General features: G+C 45.7%; 1 pseudogene; it reads left to right on the forward strand.

Annotated features, from left to right (window-relative positions):
• Positions 1-5489: 5489 nt before the first annotated feature.
• LOC115637867 lies at positions 5490-6487 on the forward strand (annotated as a pseudogene).
• The last annotated feature ends 16541 nt before the right edge of the window (positions 6488-23028 follow it).

The raw sequence follows: 23028 nt of genomic DNA on the forward strand, positions 1-23028 counted from the left end.
TGATAACCGAGTTGGGTATGGGTGTAAACCATGACACTGGTTCTCCAGGTTGACTCCAGGGGCCAATCCCTGCTCCTACATGGAGACCCACTGGCTAGGGCTGGCTGGAAAATGAATTCTGTGTCATAACAAATGTTGAGGTGTCTAAATTTGTTTTTTCTCCACATCAATGTGAAAATAAGGTGATTCAAACATTTTTGGAAAAAATTACAAAATAGGGAATGTGTTCTTCTCCAGGCCCAAATAGCTAAAAGCACAGTGAGGAGGGGCACTCATCTGGAATGTAGGAAACCCAGGGTCAAGTCCTTGCACTGCATGAGTTGGTGCAGGGACTCACCCAAGTTAGTGTCCCAACCACTATGGCTCCAAATGCTTTACAAAGGAGCTAGCATCATTATCTCAATTTTACAGTTGGAGGAAAGTGAGGCATGGGTGGGGAGTGGCTTGGCTAAAGCCGTTCAGTGGGCCGGTGACAGCAATAGGAATTGAACCCAGCTTGCCTGAGTTTCAGCACAGTGCTCCATCCACAGTGCCTTTGAAAATCCCAGCCAAAGTCCTTTCAATAAGTCATACATAGATGTGTAACCAGTGATAGGAGGCTCTGGGGGATGTTTCTCTAATTAAATCCCAGGGGATGTAGAGGAGAGTTTTCTGAGCATCTTCTTCCCGCCTGGTGGAAACTGGTCCAAATTCATCAGCATCAATGCAGTTGTCCCTATGTGCAGCAGTTCAGAATCTGTCTGGCTTTGTCTTGCTAAGAGAATGAAAGGAGAAGGCTTTATCTATGAACTGGAAGATGGGAACAACCCTCAGCTGCTGCTCTCTGCTTCTCAGGTGACAGGAACAGAACTTTCCACTGTTCCCGCTATGTTTCGGAACTTTCTTAGGGCTTAGTTTTGCGTTCTCTATGCCCTCAAAAATCACTAATGTAAAGGTGGGGAGACACTGGCTCTTACCAGAGAGACTAGCTAGATGAGTATACATGCAGATAGAGACACTAGATCAAGGGTAGGCAACCTATGGCACACATGCCAAAGGCAGCACATGAGCTGATTTTCAGTGACACTCACACTGCCCAGGTCCTGGACACCAGGCCAGGGGGCTCTGCATTTTAATTTAATTTTAAATGAAGCTTCTTAAACATTTTGAAACCTTATTTACTTTACATACAACAAGAGTTTAATTATATATTATAGACTTATAGAAAGAGACCTTCTAAAAAGGGTAAAATGTACTACTGGCATGTGGCACCTTAAATTTGAGTGAATAAATGAAGACTCAGCACACCACTTCTGAAAGGTTGCTGACTCCTGCACTAGATAAATGAGTATATAGAGCAATGAAGAAATCAGATAGAAGGGTACATATGCAGAGAGATGGAGATATTAGATAGATGAGTATATATGTAGAGAGAGTGATGGAGAAACGAGTATACATGCACATAGAGAAACATAGTGGGTGAATATATATGCAATAGAGCCAAAGAGAGATGAGTGTGAGTGTGTGTATATATACTGGAAGATAAATATGTATGGGGTTACATAGATTAAAAAGCCAAAACCTTTTGAAAATTCTTCTTTAGATTTTACTTAATCTTATTCAGGCAAGACTCTCATCAACTTCAAAAATAATTTTTTCTTGAAAGAATGGAATAAAACAATAATCTGGATTTGGCTCTGTTGCTTATAGGTTATGTTCACAAATGAGTGAGTGAATTTTTACTCTTTTCCTCACTTTAATATGTTCTTGGGAATATCAGAGTTACAGACACATGTTATTCAGTAGATTGTCAGAGCTCTAAAGATCTACACACTGTAAGAATTTTAATTTTATTTCAAGTAAATTTTAGTAATTCATTTTTCTGTTGGTGAACTTATTTTCTTCCTTCCTTTCTTGTTACATGGTGACTATGATAAACCCTTTAGCATATAATATGATATAACATATAAAACCACACACACACACACACACACACACACACACACACACACACACACACACACACACACACACACACACACACATATATAAAAACCCCAATTCACATCATGCAATACAGAGAAGGACTCACTGTCTAGTAGAAAATCAGCCCAAAACCTGATTCCTGCAACATAAATGTATTGTCGGTGCTGTCACTAGAATAGGAACGGCATCATGATTTATTATTATCTTCCTTTAGCTGTACTATTTCTTTGCTTATGTTACGTTCATGCAAATAAAATCTCAACTTCTGTACAAACTTGGTCTTTAAGGCCAGGGTTTTCAAAAAAAGCTGAGAAGAGATAGATAGATAGACTGACTCTCTTTTCAAGTCAATGAGAGCTGGGCACTTAATTCACATAAGTGTTTTGAAAACCCCAGGTTAAATATGTTTGATTTGCTGAGAATTTTCCTGATCTCAGTTGCACCAGTATAAAAATGATCAGGGGTATAGAACGGCTTCCGTGTGAGGAGAGATTAATAAGATTGGGACTTTTGGAAAAGAGATGACTAAGGGATGATATGATTGATGTCTATAAAATCATGACTGGTATTGAGAAAGTAAATAAGGAAGTGTTATTTTCTCCTTCTCATAACACAGGAAGTAAGGGTCACCAAATGAAAGTAATAGGCAGCAGGTTTAAAACAAACAAAAGGAAGTATTTCTTCAGACAACACACAGTCAACCAGTGGAATTCTTTGCCAGAGGATGTTATGAAGGCCAAGATTATAACAAAGTTCAAAAAAGAACTAGATAAATTCATGGAGGATACCTCCATCAAAGGCCATTAGCAAGAATGGGCAGGGACGGTGTCCCTAACCTCTGTTTGCCAGAAGCTAGGAATGGGCGAAAGGAATGGATCACTTGATTACCTGCTCTGTTGATTCTCTTTGGGCTACTGCCAGAAAACAGGATACTGGGCTAGATGGACCTTTTCTCTGACCCAGTATGACTATTTTTATGTTCTTAGGTAAATCTGAAGGGATTCCATTGATTTCAATGGATTTAAGGTAAAGGAAGGATGCCCAATTCCCGTTGGAACCCGATGGGATTTTGTTTATATATTTCACTTAAGTTCCTTTGCAAATCTCATATTTACTTCTTGTTTCTGTTGGTGCAATGAAGATGAGAATATAACCCTTTATTTTATGTCAGTTCTGAGGGAGATATTCAAAAGCATCATTCACTTTCACTGGCATTTCTGCTCCCAAATCGCTTAATCTCTTTTAAACACTTCCCCTCCAAGTTTTGTATTATGAATCACGTCACATCTAAATATTATTATGTTTTAACCTATTCTAGTTTCTGTGAGATGAAATGAATGTGACACTAGTACAAATGGAAATTAATGGCTAGTAACACTAAATACTAATAGACAAATATGATTTGAAATTAACATCAAATGTTGACCATTCTTATATTTTGCTTCACCTTTTTGTAATTTGAGTTTTCCTCTACTAAGATTCAAAATTTGCATACAAATACTGATTCTGCAAAGATAGCATGGTGAATTTTATGCACAAGTTGTTCTGTGGAAAATAATGGAGCTACTCGTGTTTAAAGTTAAGTGCTTGCATCAGTCTTCGCAAAACTAGCACATAAAAATGGCCAACTTTGTTTTGGCCATGAATTTAATGCAACATCAGCAGCACTCAAAGCTAAAAATCTAATGTCTCTATCTGTCCTCCTTTCATTCCTTCTTCCACTTGTGATGATGATTTTCTATTGAGCTTTCTAGACCCCAGATTGAATATGATAGTAGCAGGCTATAAAGTGAACATCAAAAAGTGAACTGTCTTCTTCTTGATATAATAGCAATTTTTTTTAACACTAGTTGCTGAAAGCATAATGGATGTGGCAATTAGACAAAGTAATCCACCATTGTGTAGTCTCTCTCATACAACCAATGAAATTATTGAACACAAATTAGCTGTAAAGTAAGGGTGGTAATTGGTTGAGTTACCTATGATATCACAATGGTCTCGGACTCTTGGCATAGAATGTATTCCTGCCTTACTGTAGCCATACACTGCAGAGGTGTAATTCGTGAAGTCAGAATGGCTGAGAACTTAAAAAATAGGATGGCGGGGAACCACAAGTCCCAGTGATGTTTGAACCTGATGATATTCTGAACAAAAAGCACCCTCCACCATGCTTGGGGCTGTTTTCACCACTTTACACTGACTCAATAGACACTCTAGGCTTCAGAATGACACATAGATGGGCAACATATCTGGAATCTTAATACAGAACTAGTTAACATCAGATATGACCCATTCTGTTATTGAGTATTCCATTCTATAAAGCTCTTTATGAAGGTAGGTTTATTATAACTACATGACAGATGGGGAAAGTGAGGAATTGAACAGTGAGACGCACTGATCAATGTCTCAGTGGCAGGACTAGGAATAGACCCCAGGAAGCTTGATTCCTAATCAGGAACATACCTCTTACTACCTTACACATAAAGTGTATCCGTTCCTTTCCCCTCTGGGATGAAAGTTAGCATTATTCTTGATCTGCCACATTGCAATTGAGATCTGAATTTTTTTCTTCTTTGCCTTTAAGTAGGCAGATTCCTACTGATATCTTGATGCATCCTAACATAGCTGATTCTTTTTCTGACCCACTGCTGCAAATGGAACACAAGTCTCCACTGGACTTTCCTATAACAACGACGAGGCCTTTGTTCTGACTGGTAGCAGGTAATTGAAGACGCAGGGATGTGTGCAAATAGTTCCAAGGTGCACAAATCCTTTCCACTGGTAAACAAGGGATCTTCTCTGCCATTGTGCACTCTACAGTTTCCTGCAAGGACTTTGTGCCCTCTTAAAGACAATGGGAAAGATTTTCAAATGTGCCAAAGCACATATGAGAGGAGGGATGATCCAGTACTTATGGTGCTAGTCAGGGACTTGAGAGACCCCAGGATCCATTTCTGCCCTGCCACCAACTGTCTGTACCTAAATCACTTAGGTCCCTTTGTAAATTACACTAGAATCCTATCTGCATCTGTAGGCATCTCAAGTATCTGGTCATCTGTTCATTCTCCATCTGTTAATTGGGCATAATAGCACAACTCAACCTCACATCGGTGTTGTGAGGGTAACTACATGCAAGTGCTCACATACTACAGTGAGAAGATGGCCACACAAGAATCTTCGATAAAAGTTGAACTGATTTTCAATAGGACTTCCCCTCCTAAATCCCTTAGATGCTTTTTAAAATCTCCCCCTATACAGCTTTGATTTCAGGATGGTTGAGTTGTTAGGGTAATATTGAGTGAGATCTTCTATCAGGGCAAATTAGTATAGCACTTGCAGTCACCGTTTGAGAATCTGGGCCATAGTTCCCTCAATGGTGAGGGGTTCCAAAACTAGAAGTTGGGTCTAATAATGAGGAGTATCAAAGTAAAGTGCTGAAGTGAAAGATATCAAGAAAACAGGCATCTGTGACTTCATCCACTTATTTCTGTCTATTTCTGACTCTGCAGACCCTCAAGGGCCATATGGAGCAGGAGAATGACACCGGTGTCCAGGAGTTCATCTTGCTGGGATTCCCAACCATCTTGGAGCTACAGATACTGCTCTTTGTGATATTCCTGGTGCCTATATGCTAACCCTCCTGGAGAATATGGTCATCATTGCCTTGATCCAGACAAACCATCACCTCCGCAACCCCATGTATTTCTTCCTCAGTCACCTCTCCTTCCTGGAATCCTGGTACATCTCAGTCACCATCCCCAAACTGCTGGTGAATTTCCTGGTGGAGAACAAGAGCATCTCCTTTGTGGGATGCATGACCCAACTCTACTTCTTGAGCTCTCTCTTATGCACTGAGTGTGTCCTGCTGGCTTCCATGGCCTATGGCCACATAGCAGTCATCTGCAACCCGCTGCGTTACCCGGCCATCATGACCCACCAGTTCTGCCTGCAGCTGGCAGCTGTCTCCTGGGTAAGTGGCTTCTCCATCTCCCTGGTCAAAGTGTCGTTCATCTCGCAACTGACATTTCGCAGCCCAGGGATCATCAACCATTTCTTCTGTGATATCTCCCCAGTGCTGAACCTGGCCTGCACCGACATGTCACTGGCAGAGACTGTGGACTTTGCGCTAGCCTTGATCATCTTGATGGTCCCGCTCTCTTTGACTATTGTATCCTACCTGTGCATCATTGCCACCATCTTGCACCTCCGCACTGTCCAAGGGAGGAAGAAAGCCTTCTCCACCTGCGCCTCCCACCTCACTGTGGTCATCCTCTTCTTCTCAACCTCCTTCTTCATGTATGCCCGGCCCAAGAAGATCCACCCTTTTAACTTGAACAAGCTGGTGTCGGTCATGTACACTATTGTCACCCCCATGCTGAACCCCTTCATCTACTGCCTGAGAAACCAAGAAGTGAAGGGGGCACTAAGGAAAGCTTTCTGTGGTGTGATTGCTGTCCACCGGGCCTCTGTTACAGACACAGCCCTCCAAAGAGACAGAGAGTTCCATGCTGGTGGAATATGAGCAGCATCCTCCTTATGGCATGTAAGGCCAGGATGGATAGAGATCCTTTTTATTGATACAAGCTGAGCTGGAAAGACTGAGAGAACCACATGTCAGTCTCTCTCCAGGAACCTTAGTAAATAATCTCCTTTCTATTTTGTATATCCAAACTCTGTCTGTCCTCTACCCACAAGGAATGTTAGTGAGACCAGGGAAAAGACGTGGCTGGTGGGGGTGGGGGGATTTCAATAAGGATTGGATGATCCCTGGAATTCAAGAGGTGTTCAGATCTGGTGTTCCAATTCCCATCAGTCTCTGGTGTCTATCGTCTGGAGCGGTTGGGAAATTGGGACACAGACTGTTCAGTCAGTTCTCCCAAGAGAATGGGTAGGAGACCACTCTCTTGGTACAAGGCAGGAAAGAGCACTAGAATGACCCACAAGGACAATGATGCTTCATGAGCCCTAGGGAAGCAAACTAAGGAAGCTAAAAGATCATTTCCATTTTCTGTGGACCAAGTCTTGGGGACGTTCGTTATTTTGTACTCATGCAAATTCCACTATAGCTGTCTTGAATAACGATTGAATAAAAATTGAGTTAGGAGTTGTGTACCTTTCAGGTCAGCATGGATTTCATTCCAGAAGGCAATTTAAAAAAGCCAGCCATTGATATTTTACCACTGAATATTTCAGTTTTAAGAATACCACATTGTCTGATAGAAGAATGGCTAGCATGAATAATTTTGACCAGGTCTAATGGCTGCACAGTTAGGGTTCTTAGATGTTGTAAAGATGGAGTACATGGAAAAAAATGTTATGGAAGTAGCATAGGTAAATAGACCACTGACAGAGTTAGACTTTATTGTTAAAGAAAGTGGTTCTTTGATCCTGTACTCCTCCTAGCACTCTCACTAATCAACACTATTCCTACTAGTTGAAGCTTAGTTTAGATCTCTATTAGAGTTTCCAGAAGACTTATTCTCCAACAAATCTCAATATACACACACATACACACACACACATACAATCTCCTCTCTGCACCCTGTGCAGCTACTTTTTGTCTTATTCCTTCCAAACTACTACATATCCCCTTTGGCTGGTGACTCTTACCCACATGCTCAGGGTCTAACTGATTGCCATATTTGGGGATGGGAAAGAATTTCCCCTAGGTTAAATTGACAGAGACCATGGGGGATTTTCACCTTCCCCGGTAGCATTGGGCATGGTTCTGGTTTGAACTAGTGTAAATGGTGAATTCTCTGTAACTTGAAGTATTTAAATCAAGATTTGAGGACTTCTGTAGCTCAGCCAGATGCTCTCAGCCTGTTACAAGAGTGGATGGGTGAGGGTCTGTGGCCCATAATGTATACAAGGTCAGACTAAGTGATCATGATGATCCCTTCTGCCCGTGGAGTCTAGGAGACTATTTTTATGCTCCCCATATGTAAATTCACCTGTGATTAGATGTGTGGATGAGTTTATTTTAATCATTTTCTCTATAACTATTTTTGTGTCAACCTGGTCCCTTAAAGAAGGTTTCTGAACCAGACCAAGTGATTACAGAGGAGGTACTCATGATTAGATGATCTCTTTCTTAGAAACTGGTTCCCCTCCTATGAAAACTTTGGGGAAACCCAAGCTCAGAGTGTTGGTATAAAAAGCTTTACATCTTTATGGTCATTTTCTTGAATCCAGCACAGGGTGATAGCATTAATTGCGCTACTAAGCTGTAAGATGTTGAGTTGTTTGGTCTGTTGGGAAAAAAAATAGGACTGTACATTTGAGTATAGAAACGTGATGAAATTCAGACTTCTGGGGAAACATTTTACTTTTTTAGTCTTAATTCCTTATGTCCTTGAGTGTCCATTATTTTGGGGAAAATTCTAAATCCTGTGTTAAAAAGGCTGTCAGACTAGCTGATCACAATGACTTTGGGATCTAAGAATCTATAACTGTGTGCAATTTATACAGGACTAGATAAACACATAGGCACCGTAGGCCTATTGCAAGGGTCAAAACTCCTGGAGTCATGTGATTACCTCAAAATATCAGCTTTATGTTTGTTTGCTTGTTTGTTTTGTTTTTCTTTTTATATCCTAGACCCTTGTGCAGGAAATGCTTATAAAAATAATCTCATTGTAACCAGTGCCAAAGCCTCTGCAGAGAAACTGGAACAATAGATCTGAGAATAGAGAATGTGCCCCTGGTATACCAGAGACAGTGCCATATTTCTGCATCGACAGAGAACCTGAGCGAATAGTTCTGAGATGGAAAACTGCCCTGTATCTCTCAATGGGATGTTATCTCCAAGTCCCACTGGTTTGAGGGCCCGACTCTTCCCCTGTTCTTGTCAAGCAGACAGAAAGCAGAAGACCAGAAGTCCAAAGTGCAGGCAATGGGATATTTGGTTAGTTTCAAGCAAGCATATTCATATCTCTGATGGCACAGAGCCTTTGCTCGTGTCCTGTTCCCTATTCTCACCTCCTCCTTCTTAGCAGGCCCAAATATACCTACAGTGCATGCCCGCAGTCACATCCCTTACAACTTATGGTCAAGTTCCATTTTGGATGGTCATGAATATGTGGTCTTGGTACCATCTCTTTTGTATCTCATGGGAGGGGCAAAGAGTGAGGTTGTGTACTGGCCAAGACTAGGTTTTTCTTTGGCTTTTAGTGTTTCTCATGACTCCCCTCAACTCCCTTGGCTCTCCTAACTGGTTGCTTGACCCTGGCTTGAGAAAGGAGCCAGGCAACCTTACAGTGTATGCTTGTATATATTACACTTCCACCATACCCTGTAACACTATAAACTCTATCTCTTCTCTTTATAGTAAGAAATCCATCTGGCTGGGCAGAAGCAACATACAGTGTCTTTGTTTTTTGTTCACACATATTAGTAAGGATATAAGAGTATCAAAAATTAAACCCAAAATTCTATCTCAGGCTAACAAACAGGCCTATATACTAACACCCACCAACACCATCCTGTGTGTGGCAGGAGAGGAACCATGTTGGTTCAGCCAGACAGCAATGGATGATATGTTTAGCCAACAGGAAAAACTAGCCTGCAGGGGAGAAAATAGTCATGAGGCACGTGGACTACAGTTCCCAGGATGCAACAGGGCAGCATAGGTGAACACAGGCGAATGTTTAGCTGTCCTGAAATGAAAAGTTTCGATTTGATTTGACAAACCAAAATAGTTTGATCTGATTTTCCCAAGAGAAGAATCAGAAGGAAAAAAGTGATCAAAATCTAAATTTTCTGACAGAAAATTTTGATTTTGCAGAAATTGCATTACCTGGTGAATAAATATTTGCATTGAAAAGTCCTAACCAGTTCTACTCACAACCAAAGATGGTTTTCCACTAAATTAAATGGCAGAGGCTAGGACTAGGATTTTCAAAGTTACCCAAGAGGGCTAGGTGCCCATTTCAATGGATAATGGGCACTTAAATCCCATTGGCTCCTTTGAAAATTTTTGCCAGCACTGTGTCTGGTATAACAGGGACAAGCCCTCTCCATCAGACCTATTGATTCAGTTCCTCTTCAGATATCCAGTCCCTGTTCCACATGCAGCTGGTTGCTCTTCTCAAACCACGTCTCTCTGGGGTTACCAACACAGAAACTCCTGAGTTCCTAATCTCCTTTCTCATCCCCAGAGTCCCAGCTCCACATCCCCTTTTCCACTGCAGTAGAGTAGCCCTAGAAGGAGGCAGGAAGCAGGACATGGATGGGGATTTTAAGAGAAGCCAATGCACATTCTATTAGTGTATTAATAGACAGACTAATAGAGGTCTTAGTGCAATGGCCCCTGGAGATTAGCTCCTGGCAGGATGTGAATCCCATCCATCAGCCAACCCTGCCAAGCAGCAGTAAAGGTAGGAATTCACTTACTGAAAACAGACAATTCATCTCTATACTTAGATTTATTTTTCAGATGGTACATTCTGAAGTCAATAAATTAGAATTGCAGATTAATAACCTGGGATTTCCATGATAAATCTGCATAGTAAATTTGATCTGGCAAGACATAATGCACCAAAATCTCTCCTGAAGTCAAGGTGATGTTATTTTCAAAGAGTGCTGCAGCAATGGGCTCAAAGTGTGTTTTTCATTTCACAACCAAATCAAAAAGGGAAATGTTATTAGTAACTAAGTTTATTGCGTCGTAAAATGTAGAGCAAATGAGCCTGATTATCCGTCAAATTACACACACTTTAGGACAGTGTAAATGCATTTACTTCAGTGGAGTGACTTCTAATTTACATCAAGGTGAATGAGAGGAAAATCAGACCCACTGATTTGCATGTAGCTCCTAGTGATTTACACCTGGATCAGTGAATGCTCCTGGTTTGCACAAATATGGGTGAGATTTGAATCAAAACAACTTGCTTTATTGAGCTCTATTTCAGACAATTCTGAAGCAATTATGAAGCACTTGGAGGAGAGAAAAGTGATCAGGAACAGTCAGCATCGATTTTCCAAGGGCAAGTCATGCCTGACTAACCTAATTGCCTTCTATGATAAGATAACTGGGTCTGCGGATGAGGGGAAAGCAATGGATGTGTTATTCCTTGACTTTAGCAAAGCTTTTGATGCAGTCTCCCACAGTATTCTTGCTGGCAAGTTAAAGTAGCATAGGCTGGATGAATGGAATATAAGGTGGATAGAAAGTCGGTACCAGGCAAAGTAGTCGAAACAATAGTTAAGAATAAAATTATCAGACACATAGAAAAACAAACTGTTGAGCAATAGTCAACATGGTTTCTGTAAAGGGAAATTGTGTCTTACTAATCTATTAGAGTTCTTTGAAGGGGTTAAACAAACATGCGGACAAGGGGGATCCAGTGGACATAGTGTACTTAGATTTCCAGAAAGTCTTTGATAAGGTCCCTCACCAAAGGCTCTTATGTAAATTAAGCTGTAATGGGATAAAAGGGAAGATCCTTTCATGGATTGAGAACTGGTTAAAAGACAGGGAACAAAGGGCAGGAATTAATGGTAAATTCTTAGAATGGAGAGAGGTAATTAGTGGTGTTCCCCAAGGGTCAGTCCTAGGCCCAGTCCTACTCAACTGATTCATAAATAATCTGGAAAAAGGGGTAAACAGTGAAGTGGTAAAAAAACAAAAAGAATGTTAGGAATAATTAAAAAGGGGATAGAGAATAAGACTGAGAATATATTATTGCCCTTATATAAATCAGTGGTACGCCCACATCTTGAAACTGCATACAGATGTGGTCTCCTCATCTCAAAAAAGATATACTGGCACTAGAAAAGGTTCAGAAAAAGGCAACTGAAATTATTAGGGGTTTGGAGAGGGTCCCATATGAGGAAAGATTAAAGAGGCTAGGACTCTTCAGCTTGGAAAAGAGGAGGCAAGGGGGGATATGATAGAGGTATATAAAATCATTAGTGATGTTGAGAAAGTGGATAAGGAAAAGTGATTTACTTATTCCCATAATACAAGAACTAGGGGACACCAAATGAAATTAATAGGCAGCAGATTTAAAACAAATAAAAGGAAGTTCTTCTTCACTCAGCACACACAGTCTACTTGTGGAACTCCTTGCTTGAGGAGGTTGTGAAGGCTAGGGACTATAACAATGTTTAAAAGAGAACTGGATGAATTCATGGTGGTGAAGTCCATAAATGGTGATTAGCCAGGATGGGTAAGGAATGGTGTCCCTAGTCTCTGTCTGTCAGAGGATGGAGATGGATGCAGGACCTCCCAGAGGATTCAGGGGTACAAGGAAAAATCAATTTTGGGGGCGCCTTCCATAAAAAAATTGCAATACTACGCAATACTATATTCTCGTGGGGGGCCCACTGCTGAGCCTGGTGCAAATTGACCCACTTGCTCCCCCCCCCACAGGCAGCCCTGGGAAAAATAAAACTTCTGCATCTAGGCACAAACCCAGTTTTGAGAAAACTTCTTTACAAGGTATCACCGGTTCTCAGCATCAGCTAGTGCTAAAAGGATTAGACAAATATCTTCCATCAAAACTTCTTCTGGATCGAAAACTAGGGGTTTTTAAAAAGCAGAAAAAAAATCATGGACAATGCCTGCTTTTCTTCAAAATTTGTTGCTGTTTTTTTAATTGAAAAGCTGAAATTTTAGTCTGCCAAAACCTGAAGATGGTTTGGGGTTTAAGAAGTGTGTGGTCAAATATTTGCTGCTTGCTGTGTTTGATTGTTTAAAGAAAAAATAAAATTCTGCTTTAAAAAAAAATCCAAAACTTCTGAACCACCTCAGATTGTGACCAAACCCCTGAGGTTATCCAGTCAGAGATTTTTCCAGGTTTCTGATACTCTGCTGGCTTCCTTGACTCATATCTGTCTCCATAACTATGGGTTCATTTAGGGTAGAACAAAAGAACAGCCATACTGGGTCAAACCAAAGGTCCATCCAGCCCAATATCCTGTCTACCGACAGTAGACAAAGCCAAGTGCCCCAGAGGGAGTGAACCTAACAAGTAATGATCAAGTGATCTCTCTCCTGCCATCCATCCTCTGAAAAACAGAGGCTAGGGACGCCATTCCTTACCCATCCAGGCTAATAACCATTAATGTACATAACCACCATGCATTTATCTGTTTCCTAAAGACTGGCTCCATGGGGTCCCTCACAAACTGGAGATGGTTACTATGGGTTTGACTTTAGTATAGCTTATGTACATACTCCATGAACTGAGCATTTGAGCTTGGTCCAGAATCTGGGATGAGCCTATGTTGTGAAAACTGAAATGCTCAAAATAGCACATGCATGTGAATGGAGATAGGGTGCTTAAATTAAATTAACCCAGGGGTTCTCAAACTGGAGGTCAGGACCCCTCAGGGTCACGAGGTTATTACTGGGAGTCACAAGCTGTCAGTCTCCACCTCAAACCCCACTTTGCCTCCAACATTTATAATAGTGTTAAATATATATAAAAAAGTGTTTTCAATTTATAAGGGGGGGTTGCACTCAGAGGTTTGCTAGGTGAAAAGGTCACCAGGACAAAAGTTTGAGAACCATTGAATTAACCCCTCTGAGGCCGCTGGAAATGCAGTGGAGTGGGGTCTCCCTTGGTAGGGTTGGGAAGGATATTGCTCTTCTCTTGTGATCCCTCCCCCAGTGGCTAATTTTAAACGAAGCTACCCTTCCCTGACATGAATCTCCCTATGGCACTGAAATTAAATATAGACTATAATTTGGCATTTGAGAAGTGAAAGGGATGGTAGCCCTAATGGAAAAGCTAACAGCTTGGCTCTTCTGCAAGCCTCAAACTGCTGAATGAGCTTTGGGGTAGGGAAGGCTGTGCCTCCCAAAAAGCCTGGTCCTGCCCCCTAGCTAACCCCCACCCACTTCCTGCCCCTGACTGCCTGTCCTCCCTCAGAATCCCCGACCCATCCTCCTCCTTGTCCCCTCAGTGTCCCCCAGAAACCCCCACCACCCCAAGACCCCACCCATGCTCCCTGTCTGCCCCAACACCTATCCACTCCCCAACTTGCTGAGTCCTGACAGACCCCCAGAATGCCCACCATCCAACGCCCCCCCCCGGTTCCCTGTCTCCTGACCAACCCCCCAACCTCTGCCCTCTCCCTATTCCCTGACTGTCCCCAGGACTCACTGCACCTTAGCCAACCCACTCAGAGCCACATGTTAGATGGAGGAGCCACTCGGCCTGGAGCTCGCAGCCCCGCACCCTTACCACATGACTCTGAGTGGGGCCAAGCTCAGGGGCCCTGCTGCAGCTGTTCCAGGATGTTGCTGGATGGGCTGAGGCTCTGGGAGAGGGGCAGAGGCAGGGTCGGGGAGGGAGCCTCAGCCATTCTCGTGGAGGCCCTTGTGGAACCTGGTGCCTGGGGCAAATTTCCCCACTTCCCCCCCCGCCCCTTCTGGGAAGCTCTGCATGGATGGCAGGAGAGAGATCACTTGAGCATTGTCTGTTAGGTTCATTCCCTCTGGGGCAACCGGCATTGGCCACTGTCAGTAGACAGGATAATAGGGTAGATGGACCTTTGGTCTGACCTGGAATGGTTATTCTTATGTTGATCATCTGGCTCAACGGGTAGTGATCAATGGCTCCATGTCTAGTTGGCAGCCGGTTTCAAGTGTAGTGCCCCAAGAATCGGTCCTGGGACTGGTTTTGTTCAGTATCTTCATTAATGATCTAGAGAATGGCATGGACTGCACCCTCAGCAAGTTTGCAGATGACACTAAACTGGGAGGAGTGGTAGGGTAGGGACAGGATAAAGGGGACCCAGACAAATTAGAGGATTGGGCCAAAAGAAACCTGATGAGGTTAAACAAGGACAAGTGCAGAGTCCTGCACTTAGGACGGAAGAATCCCATTCACTGTTACAGACTAGGGGCCGAATGTCTAGGAAGCAGTTCTGCAGAAAAGTGTCCCTGCCTGCAGGTATATGGGATCTTGGGGAGCAATTACCACACAGGTGGGGTGCAAAATAAACTTTATTAAGGAAATGCAAAAACAGGGAAAATGTAATAGTGAGGGGTATGGGGTTTGTTAAGGTAGGCAATTGGGGAGGGAGTTCTTTTAGTATAGTATAGGGGGTTTCAATAGTGGGGTACAATACAGTGGGGTACAATACAGTTGGGTACAATACAGTTGGTAACCAACTAACACTGAAGTATAAATGTAACAGGTAGCTAACAATTTCTAGGTAAAGGGTGTGTCACAGCAGCATATAACCAACTAACAGTTATGGGTAAAATGTGTTAAATAACCAACAACTTTAGGTAAAAATGTGTCACAGTGGTGTAAATATAAATGTGAGGTGTGTGAGAGAGAAAAAGGGTAACCAATGGGGTTTTATGCTAGACTTCAGTAATACAATTGAGGTTTGGCAGCAGTAGGAGCGGGGTGAACACGTGGGGGAAGGGATTAAAAGAGAGAGAGAGAGAGAGAAAGGCAGTGGTAGAGGAATGAGGTTAGAGGATGGGGGAAGAGGAGCACGTGGTGGAGCAGAAACCAAAGATAGAGGCACTACAGAGGGAGATTTAAACTCAGGGAGACACAGAGAGCAGACAGGCTGCAAGTTTAAACAGCAGAGAGACTGCAATGAGTGACTGGGGAGCTCGGGGGCGGGGGAATTGGGGCAGTGGGAAGACAAATTCAAATAGTAAAAACCTTATCTATCCCCTAACTTAATCAAACTTATATAAAATGACAAGCAGCTACAGAATACAACCAGGCAATGATTTTCTAAACTTATCTTAACCAACAATTAGGCAACACAACAAATATCACAGAAACTTACAAGCTCTACAATCTTAACAAACTATGACTTATTAAAAAAAACAAGACCTATGGTGCACCTTATGCTATGGGGAGGTTACAGAGGGCAGAGTGGTATGTATCCAGGACCCAGCTCCAAAGGAAGCCAAGGGATGGTAGCTACAGCGGTGGATACAGCTGAAAGCAGAGAGCCCCAAGGCAAAGCCCACAGGAGCAGAGCTTAGCAGTGGCAAAGAGCTCTGTAGTTTAAGAGAGGTTTTAAGACACAGACCAAGGTTTAGCTTGAGTCTGTGTGCTGGGGAAACAGAGCCAGCAGCTAAAATAATAAAATAAAAGTATAGAAAGTTTTACAGAGGGATTCTTACCAGTCCCCAAGGCAGCAGCAAAGGCAGAAGCAGCAGCAACATCAGAAGAGGCAAGGAGGGTTCGGTACAGTCTCAATAATCAGGAGATCTCTCAGGTAGCAATTCGTTTTTCGTGGGGGGGGGGTTCAAAAACGGGGGTACGCTCAAAAATAAAACAAGAGCGGAGAAAGGACCCCCCAGAACCCCTGGCTGATCAGACCAGGCAGCAATGCAGGAACCTTTCTGAGGTGTGTTTCAAAAATGTCTGGTTTTAAAGGCAAACTTGAGCAGTTTCCCACCAGTAATCCTGATAGGCTCCCTCTGTCACAGGGGAGGGGGCACAGAGGAAAAACTGAAGGTAAGCCCAGAGACATGCCTGGACATAGTCCTGTGCAATAGGTGACTCAAGAGCACATGAGACTATGACTCATGCCCAGGATCTTAAAACCACAATAGGCCTTGCAGCTCTGGACATTGCCTACCCTACACCAAGCCCAGGTTCAACGAGGTGATAACAGGACTAACCCTTTGAAAAGGGCAGTGGTCCCATTTAGCATGCAGCACAAGTGGCCATCCCTTTGAGAAGGGCAATGGCTCTTGTTAAACAACTTAAGGGGCCCTCCCTTTGAGAAGGGCAGTGGCCCTGGTAAACAACTTAACAGCCAGGGAAGGGCGGCCACAGGAGAACAGAAAACAAAATGGAGTCTGGGGAAACAAAATGGAATAGGGGAATAGCTGTAACTGACATGCCCCCCTGGCCGACCTGAACGGGCTGTGAGGGGGATGTCCCATGCAAAGACCAAAAAAAGGAAAAAAAAAAAAAAAGAGGAAAAAAGAAAGGTTTTACAAGTCATCGTCTTCGTAGTATGGAGGTGGTGGTTTGCTGCTGTCCAAGGGGATGGGGGAATACCTCACCTGCAAAGGCAGGGCTGACACAACCTTATGAATTAGCTGCTTGACCACTGCTATCCCCAACAGAAAGGCCACAAGAACAATAGCCACAGTGATAAGCCACTGCTTGATGGACTGAGCCCAGGTCCCCAACCCCCAGCTGGACCACTGAGCTTGCCACCAATCCCACTGCTTACGCTCTTTACGAATCTGGACGGCGAGGGAGGATAGTTGGTCAGCCACGGCTGAGACATTGTTCCACCCAGGCTGAAGGCGCAGGCAACATTGTCCTTTAAAGCGAGGATCGAGGTCCTCCAAGGCGACACAAAAGTCCTTCTGTAGGATGGTCTGGATCAGAAGACGGTTCTGCTCGGCGTAGTTGGCTAGGATAGTGAGGGCGTCGCTGGTTCGACGAAGTCCTTCTGCTGTGATGTTGGTGAGGGCTTCCAGACCAAGCGACAGTCCACGGATTTGCTGTAAAGTTAAACTGTATGAGAGGGGGTTAAACTGTATGTACCCTCCTATGACCATCTCGGTGGCTGACTTGAGTCGCTCCCATGCGGTGGCTGTTCGTCGTTTGCGTGGTGAGGAGAAGAAGGGGCGACGGTGGTGAAAGAGCCCTCCTCCCTTTATGACGAGTTGCCCGATGGCACATACCCCCTTTGGGAATGCGGGTAGAGCAGTCCGGGCAATGTTGTTCCCACAGAGCCACACTTGTCCTGGGGAAGAGGGTAAAAACTGGTCATGGATGGAGCTTCGCTGGGGGGATTTCTGGCCAGGTGGTATATCGACCTCCATCCATAGTAGGTGGGCGGCTCTGACCTGTCTCAGTTCTACATGGGTCTGAGCTGTGGATAAGTATTGGGTGGGGTTAAACACTCTACTTGTTGAAAGATGATGAACTCAGTGCAGTATCTTGAGCTTCCTTTCTTGGGGTTTGAGTTAGGCTGAGGTCCTATGAACCATTGGGTGCAATTGGGATACTGCCCCAACGGAGTGGGATTGGAGAAGCCAAAGAACACGATGCAGGGGGCTGCTGGGAGTGGTCCTGTCACCGCAACAGGGGCGAATGAGTTGGGTCTTCGGTCGTCGCTGGTGGTGTTGCACGTGAACAGAGGCCGATGAACCCAGTTTGTGTTGTTGCAGGCTGAAGCTGGATGCTGTGGAGTCAGGTTCATGAGCGGGAGGAACTCCCAGAGGAAGGGGGACCCTCCCTCTGAGGCCTTTGGTCTTGTACAGGCAACGCAATCGTGTGATGGGGGGACATCTGACAGGTTCCCGATGAGGACCTCCTGTAGGGCGTAGGCTCTCAACCAGGCAACCAGGGGGTTTTCTCGAGGCGGGGCGGCAATCATGGCGACTGATTCCTATGGAGACATAAAAGAAAAGTGGCCCATCTAGGGCCTGTTATGACTGAACACTAAGCCAGTTGTGGTGGACCAGGTCAGGCTTGCCCCGTCCATCTATTTGAATATGATAGGTGTTAGGGAACCGGCCAGGTGTGATGATGGTGGCTGCTAGTGGAGTGCAGGTTCCCTGGGCATTGGGAATAGAGACCCACACTGGCTGAGAAATACTATAGGCAGGTTTCCAAGGTTCCCGTGGTTTAGGAGCAATTTCTGGCCATCGGCTGTATGCTGTATTAAGGGAAATGAGGGCTTGAGGCAGGACCCGGTCCCACCCCTTGTAATCAGGGGTGCTAAGTATGGCCCGAATCTGGGTCTTCAGCATTCCGATCCGTCTCTCTACGACTCCGTTGCTTTGGGGGTGATATGGCAGGTGGGTGTGAAGACGCACCCCCCACTGGGACACCGTCTGGTCTATAGCTTTACTGGTGAACGGTGGCCCTCCATCGGTCTGGATCTCTTCGGGTGCCCCCCAGGCAGCAATTACCTGGAGAAGGGCTACAGAAACAGCTGGTGCAGTAGATCGCCTGAGGGGAGAACACATTAACTGACGAGACCCTAGGTCAACTATTACAAGTCCCTTTGGATACTGTTTGGCCCCCGGGAGGGGGCCAATGAGGTCCATCTGCCAGGTTTTACCTGGGCTAAAGTGCTCAGGGCTATAAGCACCATGAGCATAGACAGGCTTGTTAGTGACTCGTGCCTGTTGGCAGCTCAGACACCCTTGAACAGCTTGGGTGCACTGCTGCCTAGACACGCTCGATGTTCGTCTCCCTCGGTCAGTCAACAGCTGATGTAGGGCACGGGCAGGCAGGTGCCCCCACTCTTTATGAAGCCAGGTGATGAAGGGATCACTGCAAGAGATAATGTTAACCTGGGATGTGTTACACTTATATTCTCGGAGTTGTAGATCCAGGCTGGAATGAAGAGGGTTACTGTCAGACCTGTGTGAAGGACAATGAGTAACAAACCATGGCAGCTTGGACTGTGCTGCCAGTTGAGTAATCTGTGCCCATATTTCTTCATGAGCGGTGGGCCGTCCTTCTCCCATCAGGATGGACACGCAGTAGCTTGAGTCCACTCCCAGGACCACGCGTGTTTTCGGGTGGGCTGCCACAATGTGAGAGGCTGCCAGTAGGACGCCTTCTGCTTCGGCCTTCTGAGCTGAGCTGGAAAAATCTAAGAGTTTAACTTTGAGGGTGTTACAGGTAGCACACAGCATTCCTGCTCGGGGAGAAGGCGATGTGCCCCCATCAGATACAATCCAAGGGGCATAGGCACTCAGTTGGGCAATAGCCCCCGGCTCAGTGGGAGCTGCAGTGGAGGAGGACTTGAGGGCCCAATGTCCAAATACCTCCTGGGCCTGGTAAACGAGTCGCTCCCAGGTAGCAGGGGCTCCCTGGAACTGGGGGGCCGGGGTGAAGGTGAGGTATGGGAGAAGCTCCACATGAGGCCCCTTTAGGGTGCCTGTGGCAGATTTACCCCATGGGAGAGCACACTGGACAGCAAGCATGGCAATGCCCACAGGCCCATAACGATATTCGGGTCCTGACAACTTCCGGGCCTGATTGTGGACAGGGAGGTCCTCTTGGGACACAGTTACGGCCACATGGTCTGAGGACACAGTGAGGGTAATCTCAGTAGGGTTGGTGGGATTCCATCGAGCCAAGGTGGGCCCAGAGCCCAACCAGGCAGCCAGGGAAGACACCGCCTGCTCGGCCTCTGGTGTCCAAGGGGTTTTAATGTTCCTGGCATATTGCTGCAAAACAGATAGTTGTGGCAACAAAGCAGCAGGGAGAAACTGTCTGTGATAGTTAATTACACCTAACACATGCTGCACGTCACGTCTGGGGGGAGCTACCCCCAAGGGGAAAGAATTCGTGAGTGGGTGGTAAGTTAAGTGGCGTAGCTGTCCCTTTTCTACAGTAAAACCTAAAAACTGAAAGGTAGAAGTAGCAGTGAGGACACTTTTAGGCAAATTGAGGTTCCACCCATCGGTGGATAAAGCGGCCTGAACCTGTTCAGTGACCTTTTGTACTTCAGTTGGTATGGTGCCAGTTATAAGAATGTCGTCCACGTAATAGACAACATGAATGTTGGGGAGGGATGGTACCTTCTCTAATGTGCGGGTTAGGGCCTCACTGGCACAGGCAGGTGAGTTTTTGTACCCTTGGGGACACGCTTGCCATTGGTACTGGGCTCCCTGGTAAGCGAAGTTTAACAATCCCTTGGGGTCATAGAGGGGGATCTGATAAAACATATCTTTTAGGTCTATTGTACAGGCCCATTGGTTAGTGTCGTCCAGTAGGATGCGTTCTATAGTGGGGATATCCCATTTGGCGGCGAATGCTACTGATCGTATGTGTTTGTTAGCGGCGCGATAATCTATAACCATCCTGTACTCATTGGTTTTGTGTGGTTTTGGGATTCCCCATGCACTGGACAAGTATTTGCTCGCTGACACACGCCGAATCTTGTTATCATTAAGCAATGTTTCAATGAGCTGGGCAATGTGTGGTTGACCTTCTGGGGCTGTGGGTATGGGTCTGTATTTCCAGGGTGTGGGGTTGAGAAGTTCAGGTTCATGGGGGGCACTGGCACCCGATAGGGTGACTGGTAGTGCATCAAGCACGGCTTCGGCCAGTTTAAAACGCCGTAGCTCCTGAACCCCAAGGAGTGGCATGGGTCCCACTAGGGCCCGAAATGTTACTGGTGTGTGGCCTATGGTTGCGTGTACCTTTACTTCTGCACGGGGTTCTGTGCTGTTGAGGCCTTGCACATAAATGGTGTGTCCTGTGGGGGTGTGAGGGACGTGAGGAGGAACAATGGACACCTGTGCCCCCGTGTCCAGCAAAAAAGGGATGACGAGACCCTTGTCAAAAACTAGCGGATAATAGGGGCGGGGGTCCCCTTGCCGGGTGCTGGCCACCGCCAAGCACCCGGCCATTACCCGTTTTTTGGCTGGGAAGGTTCTGAGCGCTCTTCCCATCCCAGAGCTATGGCCAAGGCTCTTTGCTGCTCACTATTGAGCTTACGTACAACCTCCTTAGTGAGGCCCTTGTACAATAAGAACCCAAAAATTTTGCGTTCTGTAAATGAATGCTGTGAGTACTGGGGCCTGGGTTGTGAACTGGCATGTGGGGGGTGTGGACTGGCGTGTGGTGGGGGTGGACTGATGTGTGGTGGGGGTGGACTGATGGGTAGAGCTTGGGCTGAGGGCCATCTTATTTTCTCGAGGGCTTCATAGAGTCGCCCAATGGGGCGCCTAGCATACCCCCTTAGCCACAGAACTGCCCCAGTGTCAGGGGTGGTACTGCTATCCATGGCTAAGTCAATGGCAGCTTCGTCTATGGGTATCTCGGTGGGGTCAATAACGTGTCTGAAGGCATTGACCTGGTTAATCTGAGCCTGAGTAAGCCCCAGAGGGTGTTGGGTAGGGGACCACAGCATGATGGACCCCCCTGCGATGGCACATCTGAGGGAAGAGATGTCCTTGACGCTTCCTCTGGGGACTTGGATCCCTTGAAGGGAGTGCTGTAAATGGAGGAAGGCCAGTGCTGGGGCGGTCAGGGGCCATGCAGTGTTAGATATTACCAGGCTCCCTGAGAGACCCCTGGACCAGCTACTGGTCCTGGCTAATACTATGCCCTCTTCTCTATCCACTAACTCTTGTCCATTTTCCAGAGCCAGGCGGCCTAGCCACAGTAGTGGTGGCTCATTGGCCCCCCTAGCGGTGTCCGAGATGAACTCCTTCATCTCTGCTTTGGAGCGAGGTCGGAGTTCTGTCACCTGTGTGGTATTGCCCTGGTTATCAATCTTTATACGACTGATGGATACCGGCAGGGCTTCACCAGAGGTGACAGTGGGTGCAGGTTCATGGGCTTGGGCCTCTAGAGGGGCTGAAGGTAGGGCTGGGTATAGTGGGGTTTTCTTGAGGGGAGATGAGGTCTCTGGGTGGGTATATGGGGGGTGGTTTTTCAGGGGATTTATTGGGACTGGGCAGGCTAGAGGTCAGCGGTGGTCCCTCCTGGCTAGCCTGGCTAGTGGCCTCCTTGGCTGAGGTCATTAGGGCCCCATGGAAAACAGTTAGTTTATCAAGGGCCTGAGCCAGAATCTCATAGGTAACTGTGGCTACCTTTTGGGGTTTATATATGTCATGCCACAGTTTCTTGGGCTTTCGAATTTCATCCAGCTTCTGCACCAGTTCTGTTAATATCTGGTGGGTGGGGGACCCCTGCAAAATTCGAGGTTCAGGGGCGAGCTTAGATGGAGCCCTCCCGCAGGCTTTCACAACCCTTCCCACCTCTCTCCAGAGGCGGGTGGGATCTGAATCTGCGGCTGGCTCTCCTGCCTTAGTGCAGACTGGTCGGAGGCTGGAATCAGCAGGGCTGGCCCTGAATGTGGGGTGGCAGGTTAAGAGGCACCCCACATCAGTGAGCCCCAGGTGGGTGGTATACACCCTGGAGCTCTGGCCTTTGCCAATAGTACAGACCCATTCTAGGGCCTTAGGCTGCTGTTTACTTTGCAGCAAGTGGTATTGTAGGTGGTTGGTCTGATCTTCCTCTGTCCCAGAGGTCTTGGCCTCTTTCCAGGGACAGGGAGGGCAGTAATTGTTACCCCAAGATCCTGTTCGTGACGCCATGTCCCTGCCTGCAGGTATATGGGATCTTGGGGAGC

The sequence above is a fragment of the Gopherus evgoodei genome, chromosome 21, assembly GCF_007399415.2.
Source record: "Gopherus evgoodei ecotype Sinaloan lineage chromosome 21, rGopEvg1_v1.p, whole genome shotgun sequence".
Classification (NCBI taxonomy): domain Eukaryota; kingdom Metazoa; phylum Chordata; order Testudines; family Testudinidae; genus Gopherus; species Gopherus evgoodei.